At 36.4% G+C, this 12364-nt stretch overlaps 1 long non-coding RNA gene across 1 annotated transcript in view; it reads right to left on the reverse strand.

Moving 5' to 3' along the window:
* Positions 1-12364, reverse strand: part of LOC135313701 (uncharacterized) — a 135921-nt gene that overhangs the window by 18883 nt on the left and 104674 nt on the right. The gene's annotated exons all lie outside the window — the stretch shown is intronic.

Consider the following 12364-nt stretch of genomic DNA (forward strand, 5'->3'; position numbering starts at 1 on the left):
CTGGATTTTTTGTTTTTCTTATGGGTGGTTAAATGCTTCCAAAGTCATCTGGTTACGTTTTTCAGGTTGTTTTTTTTTTTTTTTTAATCTGTTTATTTTTGCATATTGGCCAACTCAAAATGTTGTTTCTAAAATAGGTGATACCGTGTCATCTTATTAAGGCCTGTCCCCACCCTTGGAAGGGCTTATCGTGCTCTATATGCAACACTCAGACTTTTTGAGCTGATCTTTAAAGCTTACACGTACCCCTTCTGTAATATCCTGTGCAAGTAAATGCATATCAGGAAAGTATAATTCCATATTTTTTCAACATATATTTGTGTTAATGTCTCATAAACAAGATTCATGGATTTAACTAACTCTTCAGTATGCGATGGGTGAATTTTAAATTTCTCTGGCTTGGTGCCATGACAGTGACGTGCCCCCCTTTTAAGGCATTTACTGTAAAAAGAGATGTGGCTTTTTATTTCAGGAAAACAAAAGCTTCTGTTCTTCCTGAGACACAGGGAACAGCAGAGAGTGCATTTTAACTCTTAATCATCATAGATAAATGGATAATAATTTCCACCTCTGAGTGCACTAGGATTTACTTGCCAATTTTTTAAACCCTCCCCCATAGTGCATTTGCATACACAAATATAATTTAATTTTAAGTAGGAATGTAAATAAATAACCTTGAATAGTGGCATCAAGTTTTCAAAGCCAAGGTAATCTTTTATAAGCATGAAATAAAAATGCCTTTAAGGCAATTACTGTAAATGCATAAGTCCTCTCAGAATCGGGTTTTTGTGAGGTAACATACAATTCTGTTGTTAGTTGTGTCACATTGGAAGAGTAAAACACAAAGTATAGAAACAGTAAATAATGCACCTTATTTTACTCTTAAACTGGTAGTATCATGATAATTTCGCTAAAGGCAGGGTGAAATTGGCACCATTTCATGCCTTGATCTAAGCACTGTTTACACAGAGTCAGGATCCAAACATAGAGGAGGAGACAATCAAGGTTACATTTAAATTCATTTAGCAAACACATGGATTTGAGATGCAATTCTAATTGTTTGATCTTGTGGCTTTCATGCTAAATGTGGATAAGTAGGATGGACTCTCTTACAGTTTTCAAATGAATTTCAGGCAAAAGCAGCACATGGATTTTCCTTAAACTTTTCATAGGAAACAAGGAAAGAAACCATAAAGTTTGTTTTGGAAGTGTTTTCCAAGTAGCAAAATCCAGTCTTTTCACTCGTGATAACTCATGTTCTCTTGCTGTTTTGAGATCTGAAACAGAGCTTCAAGTCTGTTCAGTCCAGGAAGAATAAACCATGCAATCACAAAGTTGTAGTTCTATAAGAAAGCTGTAAGGCCTCACTGAAAATGGAGTAGGCAAATTATGGGTGTGCTATTAGAATGAGAATTCATGTTCTTTCCACACGTATGCATGCAAAAATCTCATGTATAGGGAGCAGATAGATTCCTCTGAAAAACTAACCCAACCATGAAGAAACCTCAAAAATTACCATTGGGCCAACAAATTAAGCAAGGCTTCAGTATAAAAGCGTAATCCCAGAGTTGATCTCAATCACAGTTAGAATCAATGAAGTGCTCACATCTTTCCACACGTGGTTTAGGGATTTTTTGAATACTTTAGTTGGGTTCTTGCAGCTACGTGGGGCAGTGAATACAAGCCCTGAAACAGCATGCTGCTCACGTTGGGCCATCTCTGATATCATACTGGGCCTCGCTCACCATTGCCTTGCTTTCTGTTGTTATTTACACCACAGCTAGTGGATATGAAATTATACCCTCTTGAATACTGGGGCAGGCGGTGTGTGGGGTGTGCAGCCATTAATACTCAATTAAAAGTAAGATCAGAAGGGACCTTAAATATGTCCTTTGCTATGGGCTAGCTGACGTATCCAGCCTCAAGGTTGGATTGATTATACCCGAAGTGCTTTAAAAGCCAGCAGGCTTTGGGATTCCATAGTGTTCCTAGTTGTTCGGGTACTAGCCTACCATCACTACTGTAGTAGTAGATTGTAGAATGTATTCCCTAAGGCACAACCTACATGTCCCTTGATGCAATTGAAGCCTGTCATTTTTGTTCTATCCAGAGCAGACAAGAACAATTATTCCTGTCTGCTTTGGAGCTACCTTTTGTGTATGTGAATATTGCCTTTATGCTTCCTCTCAGTCACCTTTTGTCTTGACTAAACAACCCTAGTTCTTCCAGTCTTTCTTCAGAGAATGCATTTTCCAGGTCATTCTTGTTGTTCTCCAGTGGGCTAAGCGGGGGCTCCTTTCTACTCAAATGGAATGCCCCAGCCCAGACACTGTATTCCAGTTGTGTCTTATCTGTCTTTCTGATAATACCCCTGTTTATGCTTAGCCAAGTGTACTGGGGTTTTTTTGTGATATTTTTTTTTTCCACCCACAACTGTAGCATGGCTGACTACTGATCTGCTTGTGACCCATGACACCCACTCCCTTGAATCACTTTTGGCAAAATTGCTACCTCTTGGCTTTTTCCAACTGGCATTTAAAACATGGAGCATTCCAAACTGATATGTTTATTTTTAGGTCATTTGATATCAGGTTCATTCTGAACTCCTAGTTCTGATGACTGTAGCCTCTCCTCCTAGTTAGGTGGCAGCTGCAGATTTATTCTGTGCTAATTCGTGATTAAGGTCATCATCTTTGCATTGTGTACAAAACTGCCTAGATTTTACTTCTTTCTGTGATTTCCTAGAAAGGACCGTTAAATAGATAATTTTTTTTTTTGAGCAAAGCACTTTCTCAGCTTGTACTATATTTGGGCCTGAAGTAACCAGAGGTGACATGTAAGTTCTCAGACTATACTGACAGTGAAAAAGAGAGTCAAGATGGCCTCAGATAGTTAAATATGAAATTTTTCTATTTATAAGTTTAAAATGAAATGGGAATACGCTGGTCATGGAAGGCTATGCAGGTGAAGATAAGCCATTTACAAAGAAGGTGGTATGTAACAAACCCAGGAGATAAGGTGTTTGACTGCATTTCTCTTTGGATATATAAAACTGAATTGTAATCGCTAACTATCTAGACTGTATCTCTATGAAGAAAACAAAACAGAAAAAGCTTCTACCAAAGTTGGAAAGACTTGCTTTTACCCTTGTGCAAAATTTTAATGGAAATGATGAAAAATAGTAATGTTTGTAGCATTCTTAAACAGATAACTTGACTTTCTGTGATGAATGAGCTTGCTGAGAGTTGAATGTTGGAGAGGAAAAAAATTTATAAAAAACCCCATTATTCTCACTTAAAGATTTCTATTAAAAGTACTTAATAGGATGGGTATTTATTGAAAAGTATTCATTCTTGAATAGAATATTTGTTTAATCAAAAGCTTCTCATTAGATACCATAGAGCACTTGATTTTAAGCCCAACTCTATCCTATCAAACATAAAAATGTGAAGACAGCATGTCTTCTTCCTCCCCTTAGGCTACTGACAGCAGTATTATCTGTGGCACAAACTAGAGACTCTTCAGAATAGTTCATACAGGCAAATTCATCTGTACTGGATTAAGGGGTTGTTATGGGAGTTCAGGAGCCCTTTGCCTGTATCTCTGGTATATGGCAAAATTTTGAGACTTCTGTGGCAGACGAAGAGGGGCAGGAACATCGTTTTAAACAAATTTTAATACTATCTCCTAGCAATATTGGTGATAGTAGGGGGAAGTGGCAAGACGATGGGCATGGTGTTCTCTTTCTTTCTGAGAATAGAGACTACTCCTTTTTGTATCAACTGATGGGTTTTTAGGTAGTTCTTACTACTGCAGAATGCAGTTTTTATACCTGTAGAGAATATTTTAAGTTAATATTTTCACTGAACATAAAGTGAGATACTCTAATCCAAAGCCTTTTTTATTTGTTTTGGGGAATCTGTAACAGGTATCTTCTTACAGAAAACTCTTGAGGAAAACTATTTCTATTTAATTGTTTACACTGTGTAATAGTGAACGTTTTTTGATAGGTCTACAGCTATCATCTCAATTTTTCACTTGCTTGCCTGTTTTCTTTTCTCTTTTTTGTGCCACAACACCTAAGCTTATGATGTATTTTATTTTCATACAGTTAGCAAAATATCGTGCTAGGTGTGAATGCCCAATAAAGTATATAACAATGATGTTATATAAATGAATTGTAGTCCTAGAATAATCAGGATTTACTATGTGAATAAAGAGGTCAGCAACTGCCAGTCTGACCTTAATGTTCTGCCCAATATTGCTTGAAAAAAAGCCTTGGTTATAGAGCTAGTTAGGAGGCTAATGTGGTTGTAGTTAGAACAAGGACAAGACAGGAAGGGCTTGGAGTGTATGCGAAGCAAATGTACGTATGCAGCTCTGTCAGCTGCTGTTCCTGCCACCTCTGCATTAAAAAAAAAATAAAAGAAAAAAACCTGCAACTACTTTCCAATATTGTTCATAATGTTACAATGTTGCTCCTATTTTGCTAGTGTTGTTTGGTTTTTTTTAAAAAAATCAATTAAACTATCATGTATCCCTATTAAGATGTTTGCCAGACATTATTGGGTCAGGCTTGGATGTTATTTACAGTACACTTCAAATTTCTGGGAAATAAAATACAAATGAAACAACTGGTGAAGCAGGAGACAGCTGGGGATATAAGAGGAGTGGTAAAGGACAGGGGAAGAGGAACATCTCAAGTATCAAAAAAACTTGTGTGACTGGGTGCAGTGAAGAATGTCTCCTATCCCAAAGAACCTGCACTGATTTAGCCTGCATGTCTGTCTTGCATCATATAAAATATGGCTTTTGCCCTTTGGTGGGCTTAAAATAGTCCATTCTATCTGTTGGGACATTTAATAGAATAACTTAGTTAAGATACTTGATCTTTCGTGCTTAATAAGAGATGATTTTCTTTTCACTCCAGTAATATTCTCAGGCCTCACTACATTATAACAATCTAAAAGAAGCAATCTTGAAGAAAGAATTCCTCTTCTTTATTAGGACACTAAATGCAGATTTTAAAAATTATTTGTATTCTGTATATTTGGGAGGGCAGATTATCTTTGCTTTCTGTGATGACATAAGAAATGTATTAACTTGTCACATTTTTATAACAGTAAAGCATCCTTCATATTATTTTATACTTTAAAATATTTATTTTGTTTGATTTAAATTAATCTGTTATGTGACCCTATCATGACATTTACTTGATAGAGATAAGATGGGACATGTATGAAAGGTGCTTGAAGCCCATTTCAAATTTTTTTTTCAAGTAAAACACAAAAGAAACACAGACCTAAGAGAGGTTATGTAGAACATTCAGTCCAGTGACTCCCCTCTCCCCCTGAGCCACATACGGATGTGCAGTAAGCATTTAGTCAAGAAGGGTCCATACAGCATTTACTTTGCACTCCTTGCATGGCCACAAAAATGCTTCTTAGTGCTCTACCAAATCTTTAAGAGATACAGTAAAAGATCAAAAGATTTTTAAAACATATATGTATGTGCACATGCACCACAAAAATAAAGTAGACCATAAATATCTCTGATGTATGCATTCTTTATAGTTGTAGAAGATTGCTTAGGCAAAATTCCACTGTGTTCGTGGAGAGAACCTGGTACATAAAGAGAAGCAGAGAAGTATAGCATCTTAGCTGTATTTGTTTTCATATGAAGGTCTCACAACGCAAAGGTATCATAACTCTGTAGATTCTTAGATGGCCCTGTACACTGTAGTCTCAAGGCTCATAGCAGTCCTGGTTGGACAAAAAACTGTTGAAACTCAGCATATATTGCTGGAATATTTACTGAAGAGGCATCTTTTAGCCCAGCTAGAAAAATACCTCATTCTGATGAAAATATAACTTTTTAGCAAAATTTAGTACTATTTAGGAAGTTCAACCGTCTTCAGTAAGGGAATTAGATTAATATTGAAAGGTACCCTTGAAGTCTTAAAATGCATTGGTTCTTATTTTGAGTTATATGCTCTAATAAAGCTGTCAGCATTTTGGCTTCCCTTTTTAGCAAAACTTCAAGAATCCCTGTGAACTGGTTTGAATTCATTTTGGGTTGGAGATTCTCTCTCAATCCCAGCAGGGGTAGTAGGCTATGATTCATAACATACGCCTTAGCTGGAGCCTCCCTTCCTATTTGGACTTGTCAGTTTACCTGAATAGTTTTCTTTCTTGTAAAATGCCATAAAAAGTCATTTGATTTACTGAATTCTTGACAGGATTCCATGGTTAGTATTAGATTTCCTCTCTAAAACACAAATGTAGTTGTAAAATTGGCTATAGACATTTGTTATTGTGAACAGAAATGTCTAAGGCATGAAGAGAGCATCAGGAAACACACTGAACTGTACTTTGGGTAGGAGGTAGTGTGCCTTTTTCCTCATCTTCTCTGCTTGGGACCCACTGGCTGTTCATCTTGAAATCAATGCCAAAGACCCCAATGACTTCAACAAAAACGAGGTGGGTCCATATTTTATCAAAAAAAGCTAACATGCATAGCAGAAACTTGGCCAAATTCTCTATGCTTTAGTAAGGTAAAATTTCCACTTATGAAATGGGTCCTTCTTCCTGAAAGCCGATAAAGCCAAACAACATTGCAAATCTCTGCACTTTCAAGGTCTGAAATGTCTTTTTGTCTTCCCCTTCATTTGTGGCCATTTCAATGGATAAGACTGCCTCTGAACTCAGTGATTTATTTCATTTTAAACAGCAGCATTTCTTTTTCCCTTAAACCTGTGACTATACAATGATGGCATTTCAATAGCCTTTCCTTTTCCCATGTTTTTTTTTAAGAGGAAAAAAAAGGAAGAGACTATGCATCCTTGTATTACAGAAATAATTACAGCTGCATTATTGAAACAGTAATTTTGCTAGCCCTGTGCAACCAGAATGTTAACACTGCTCTAAAAATGTGCAGAGATATACATCTGTGTTTGAGTTTAACTGCGTGGAAAACTTTGGAATAAATATGAGGGTTTTCCCCCCCTTCAGGAGCATGATGTGAGTGCTGTTACAGTACTAGTTTTGTTTCAATACAAGACCTGTACTGTAAGCCTTTGGTGGCTGAAAGGTAAATTACATTCATGCAAAACAAAACTGATGAACTACTGAAAGCTGTAGCTGCTGAAATAAATTCCTGTGTGCTAAATTTATGGGAACTATGCACTGTGTACACCACAGTGCATTCACTTGCAGATTCAACTTTCAAATGACTTTCAGTACCAAAATAAGTCACAATATTGTGAGAACAACGTCCACCAGTGATGAGTAGAAAGGCATAATTTTGTTGTTGGAAATACTGATGCTCAACAGCATATATTAAACCTTGTGTGGATCAAGGAGCATTGCTTGTGTATTTATTTTCATTTACTTTTCATTACTAACATAGAGGTAGTAAAGGCTCAGTTTAAGTGGTACCCTACTGTATTAACAGACTTGATCTTGAAGTTAAGGCCCCCAGCGCCAAGGTTTCCTCCTACAGGCTTGCTTTGCTTTGTTCATTATGAATGTACTTTTTTCTTCAACTGCAGCATCTCCTGTTTATATTCTATATGTTTCTGCTTATTACAATGACCAGCTTACTGAGGGAGTCTGAAAAGAAGGGGCTAAAGAATGGGTAACATCTTCCTTTGTAGAATATTTTAATGTTTGGATAGCAGAACAGTAAGAGGGTAGTTTTATGTTTTCTCAAGGTTTGTGCTGAATTGGGTAACTGTCTAGCATAAAAGTGTTCAGTATGATGCTAAAGTGTGTGTGTTGTACTCCTTACAGCAAATAATAAGAAAGACAGCAAGTGTTGGTCTTCCAGATCACATCCATTTAATACAGTTGTCTCACATGCTATTTCTTATTTCACGTTCTAAAAGCAGTGAGTCCTTAAGAGCTTACACACATACTAATGGTTAAGATGTAATTGTTAAAGAGCAGATACTTCAGACATTATATTCTGCATAATTGATTGAAAAAATATAGACTCCAGGACAGCCAAGACAAGCTTAAATTTTAATCTAACCCTGTTACACAGAAGGAATTCTCCCTTACCAATGGACACCCATTAAGTGAACACAATCGTTCTTAGTAACACTGTCAGCCCACAAAAACAAGAAGGATTTTTATTTTGATTATTTTTAAAGTTTAATGACAAATCCTTTCCCTTCTTCGCATTAAAAAATAAAGGCTGTGCTGGAGTCCCATTAAGGGACTGCTTTAGAGCCTGGTTCTCTGAGGCACTTACATTGTTTAAATTTTAATTTCTAGTCTGAAATTTTTATTTAAAACAGTACTTATAAACAAAAAAAAAGTTTCTCATAGTCTTTGGCTTCTCTTGCAAAATCTTCTAAGCTTTTACCTGTCCCAGTGCATTCTCTGCCAACTCCCAAAGGCGTATTTTCCCTTCTTTTGGCCTCCCCCAGCCAGTGCTACAGTACTGTGGGAAAGCACTCTACTTAATGCCTTCCCATGACATTTTGACTAGGAATAGAACCCTTGAAAAAGACATAAGATTACATTCACGTTTAGTGTTATGCCATGGAAGGCAATTCAAATGGCAGCCAATGAGGTAATACAACAGATAAATTCATTCATGGAACATACTGTTTTAGGAAATTTAACATGATGGATACAAAGTTGGGAGAAGGGACTATAACCAGTACTTTATTCTGTGAGTCTCCACCTCTCTTCTGGCTGCAAATTATGATTTTCTTCATAATTAGAAATTATTTGGAAACTAATTTGCTGGTCTGTGGTTTATTCATTGCAAATATCTAGCCTGTACAAATCAATAATTAAGCTGTTTTGAGGAAAAAAAAAATGGGTCAGATGTTAAACTTTTGTTTCCTTACTGGATGCAAAAAAATCTCAGAATTAAGTTTTTCATGTGAATAAGATGCTGCTAAATTTGAAGTTCTGTGAATGCAGTATTGCATATAAGCGTAAGGGTTCCATAAACGCTTCCATTACTTCTAGTGTTACTTGGATCAAACTCCAAATTCAGTGAGTAGGTAAACATTCCTGTTTCTTGACTAGCCTGCTAGAATATTCATGAAAAACCCACCAAGCGAACATGAACAAAGCCAAAATAGAATTAGATACAGTGTGTACACTGGTAAGAAAAAAAAATCACTCCGTTTAGAATTTACATCCTGAATGGCTAGGGCAGCAAAAATATGTTTATTATCCTCATCTCCATTGTGCAAAGCTCCCTGAAATCAAAGTTAGATTTACACTGCACAAATCAACATTTAAACCTAAATTTAATTTTAATTTACTGCTCAAGATGAGATGAGAGCCCATATAACCTACCAAAGAATGGGATGAATCTCTCGTGATTCCCATTCAGATACTTTAATGAAATCTAGCTTAGATTATAGCACTCTTCATTCATGGATCTCAAGCAGCTTGGGCAGCTGTGGCTAATTCCTTTAGTTGGGTGGAGAGCTGTGTTACATACACAGCATTGTCCAGAGGATTCTGTACTAGATTTCAGCATCTCCTTATTGCCACCCTATCTCTCATTTTGCAATAGAAACACTGTAAGCAGAATGACCACAAACATTTCCATTGGTCTCTGCTTGCGTACCTCTTGCTTATTCCTAGTGCCCAGCTGGGTGCAGTGACTGAGAAAAATAAGTCAAATAGGTTTAAAATTTTTCAAATAAAACATGAACCTGCATTATTTCCCTCTACTCTTACACAGGAGATTCTCTAGGCTCAGGGCTTTTAAAACTACTTTACTTAAGAAACAAATACTGTAACTTCTTTGCAAGGTCTTGCTAATCCTTTTGTTGGTTCAACATCCTCCAGAGTTCTGGCATATTTAGATGATTTTCCCTTCTTGCAGGGAGTCTTTAGAGAACCTGTGGTAAGTAGGTGGGTTCCTGTTTAACAACACACTTCTAAATGACTAACATTTCTTTCCTAAAAAAAAAAAAAGTGCCTGGATTAGAGAGACCAGGTTAGGTTTGAAGTGTGCAGATGGCTTTCCGGTGTATCTGTTATTCTATTATTCTATATTCTATCTATCTATGCTGAATACAGATAGGACAGGAATTCTTAGTACATTGGTATTGCTTTTCAACTTTGACGGAGTCTATGGAGTACATTTTTTTTTTGGTTGTCATGAGAAACACCTTATTGTATAATGCTTAGAAACTAGATTATTTTTCACAGGCTGTAAGGAATGCTGTAGTGATATACTTATATTAATGTCAACAAGAGTGAAAATTACCATATTAAAACAGACATTCTCAGAAAAACCTGTTTGTCGTTTCTCTTTTATGATTTTAGGACTAACTGTTGGATGGCACAGCGCAAACATGCAACTATCAATGAATACTTAGCACTTGTAATTGCAGGGAAATAAGTCCTTGTATTTGTTCAAGGATCCCTGAGCAAGTCAACCACAAGTATGTCCTTGAGTTTTGTATGTGGAAGGTGAGTTGCATCACTGAAATACTGAGCTGGAATAGGCTGGGAATAGGATGAGCACATAGGCAATGTATTGCTTTCACCCTGTGCATTGCCACAATATGACACAGAGTATCTATCACTTTGTAATATTTTGTTACTTCCTATCTATAATGGAATACTTCTGAATTATTGGAGTTATTTTGAAATTAGTCATGTGTTCTTTCTGCTCTAAATCAAAATATGCCTATAGCATAATACTAAAACCACAAAAGCTGTGGGAAAGACCAAAGATGCTCTTAGAAAAGGACTGACGAAAAACTTCATTTAAAGAAAAGTTTGGAAGTAAAAGACATGCCTTGCTAGGATTCTTCACTCTCTTCTCCTGTCCCAATAGAAATTACAACATTATCCGTAATTCACTAATGACCTCAGTAGTCAGAACCTCTCATCTGCCTCCTGCTGAAACAAGTGTGAGGCTTGGGGTTTAAATGGAATACAAGAGAAGGTCAGAATTTGTCCTCCTACCTTCTCCTTTCTTAAAAGAACTTTCTAGAAGTAAGGGCCAGTAGAGGAAGCTGTTGAGAGTTCAGGGCCTTGTCCTCTTCTGAACAATTTCAGCAGCCTAGAGTTCCTTAATGCCTTTCCCACATGTGATAACATTTGCCCTCTGCCCAGTATTTGTTCTCTCAAGGATGGATAGGTCATGAAAACTCTATGGATTTTACTGTGTAATAAGCCTCTCAAAAATAATAATGATAGCTTTAGCTGTCTTTTAAAATCAGTGTGTTTATCTGATGAGGTACAGTTTAACTATTCATTGACTTGTGACAAACTATAGTGTAAGTCAATATGCCAGCCATACAAAGGTAAAAGACATTGATAACTAAAGAACTGTGCTAATGCACAGCCACCAGTACAGAAGATCTATTGCAAATGAATAGAAATGCAAATAGTGGTAATGTATAATGTTATTACATCTTGTTGCCATCTTAGGACTATACTGTTGTCTATTTCTAGCACATAAATTTTCCAAAAAAATAATTTGTGAAGCTCTACTCTCCACTGACCTGTATCCTCTGCTTCTGTTCACTCTAATTGGCACTTAGAGGTTTGGGCCCTTAAAACTGGCACGAAAATAAATTAATGTGATGTGTTTTAAGCCTCTGGTTTTATCACAGTTTAATTTCAAGAATAAATTAGTTTTGAATATTTTTCTATACTTGAAAACCCCTTCCTTTAACAACCAAAAAGGGGCGATCATTCCATTCTCATTACATCCCCAAGATTGCCAAGAGAAATAAAATAATTAATATCTGTGCTTATTCTTTATCATTAGTCTTTGTCCTAAGAATGGATTAATGAGAATATTCAATGAGAATCAGAACATCCTGGCATTCACTTCTGTGGAAACTCATTCTCGTGTCAAAGACTGTAATGAGGACTGAAAGAAGCATACAGTTAATTCACAGCAACCTTGAGGTTGCACTGAGAAAATAGTACCTCATTCCAGACTGATGACCAAGATCAGAATAAGAGAAGATGAAGAATGAATACGAGAAGATTGAAGTAAGAGCATTTCAACTCTGCATTATAAAGCCTTTGACAGTGTATCAATTTAAAATCCACATTACATTAATTTTTATTGACTACAGTTTTCATTCCATTAGTGGTCTTTTTTTCACCTCTCCTTCCCATGTTTCTTCAGAACTAAGCAATTATGTATCAAACTGATATTCTCCATCTCTCCCAGGTAAGAGGTTGGCAAGAAACAAGAGAAGATGAAACTACTTCTTGTGTTCCACAACAAAGGCTAAGAAATAGGAACACTGTGGAACAAAATGACCTTTAGAGAAATTTCCTTGGTATCCATGGGTTTGAAACAAACATAATCTGGTTTTGGCCCAGTATCTGTTTCTTAAGTATTCTTTGCTGCAGTG

The sequence above is a fragment of the Phalacrocorax carbo genome, chromosome 5 (genome assembly GCF_963921805.1).
Source record: "Phalacrocorax carbo chromosome 5, bPhaCar2.1, whole genome shotgun sequence".
In the NCBI taxonomy this organism is placed as follows: domain Eukaryota; kingdom Metazoa; phylum Chordata; class Aves; order Suliformes; family Phalacrocoracidae; genus Phalacrocorax; species Phalacrocorax carbo.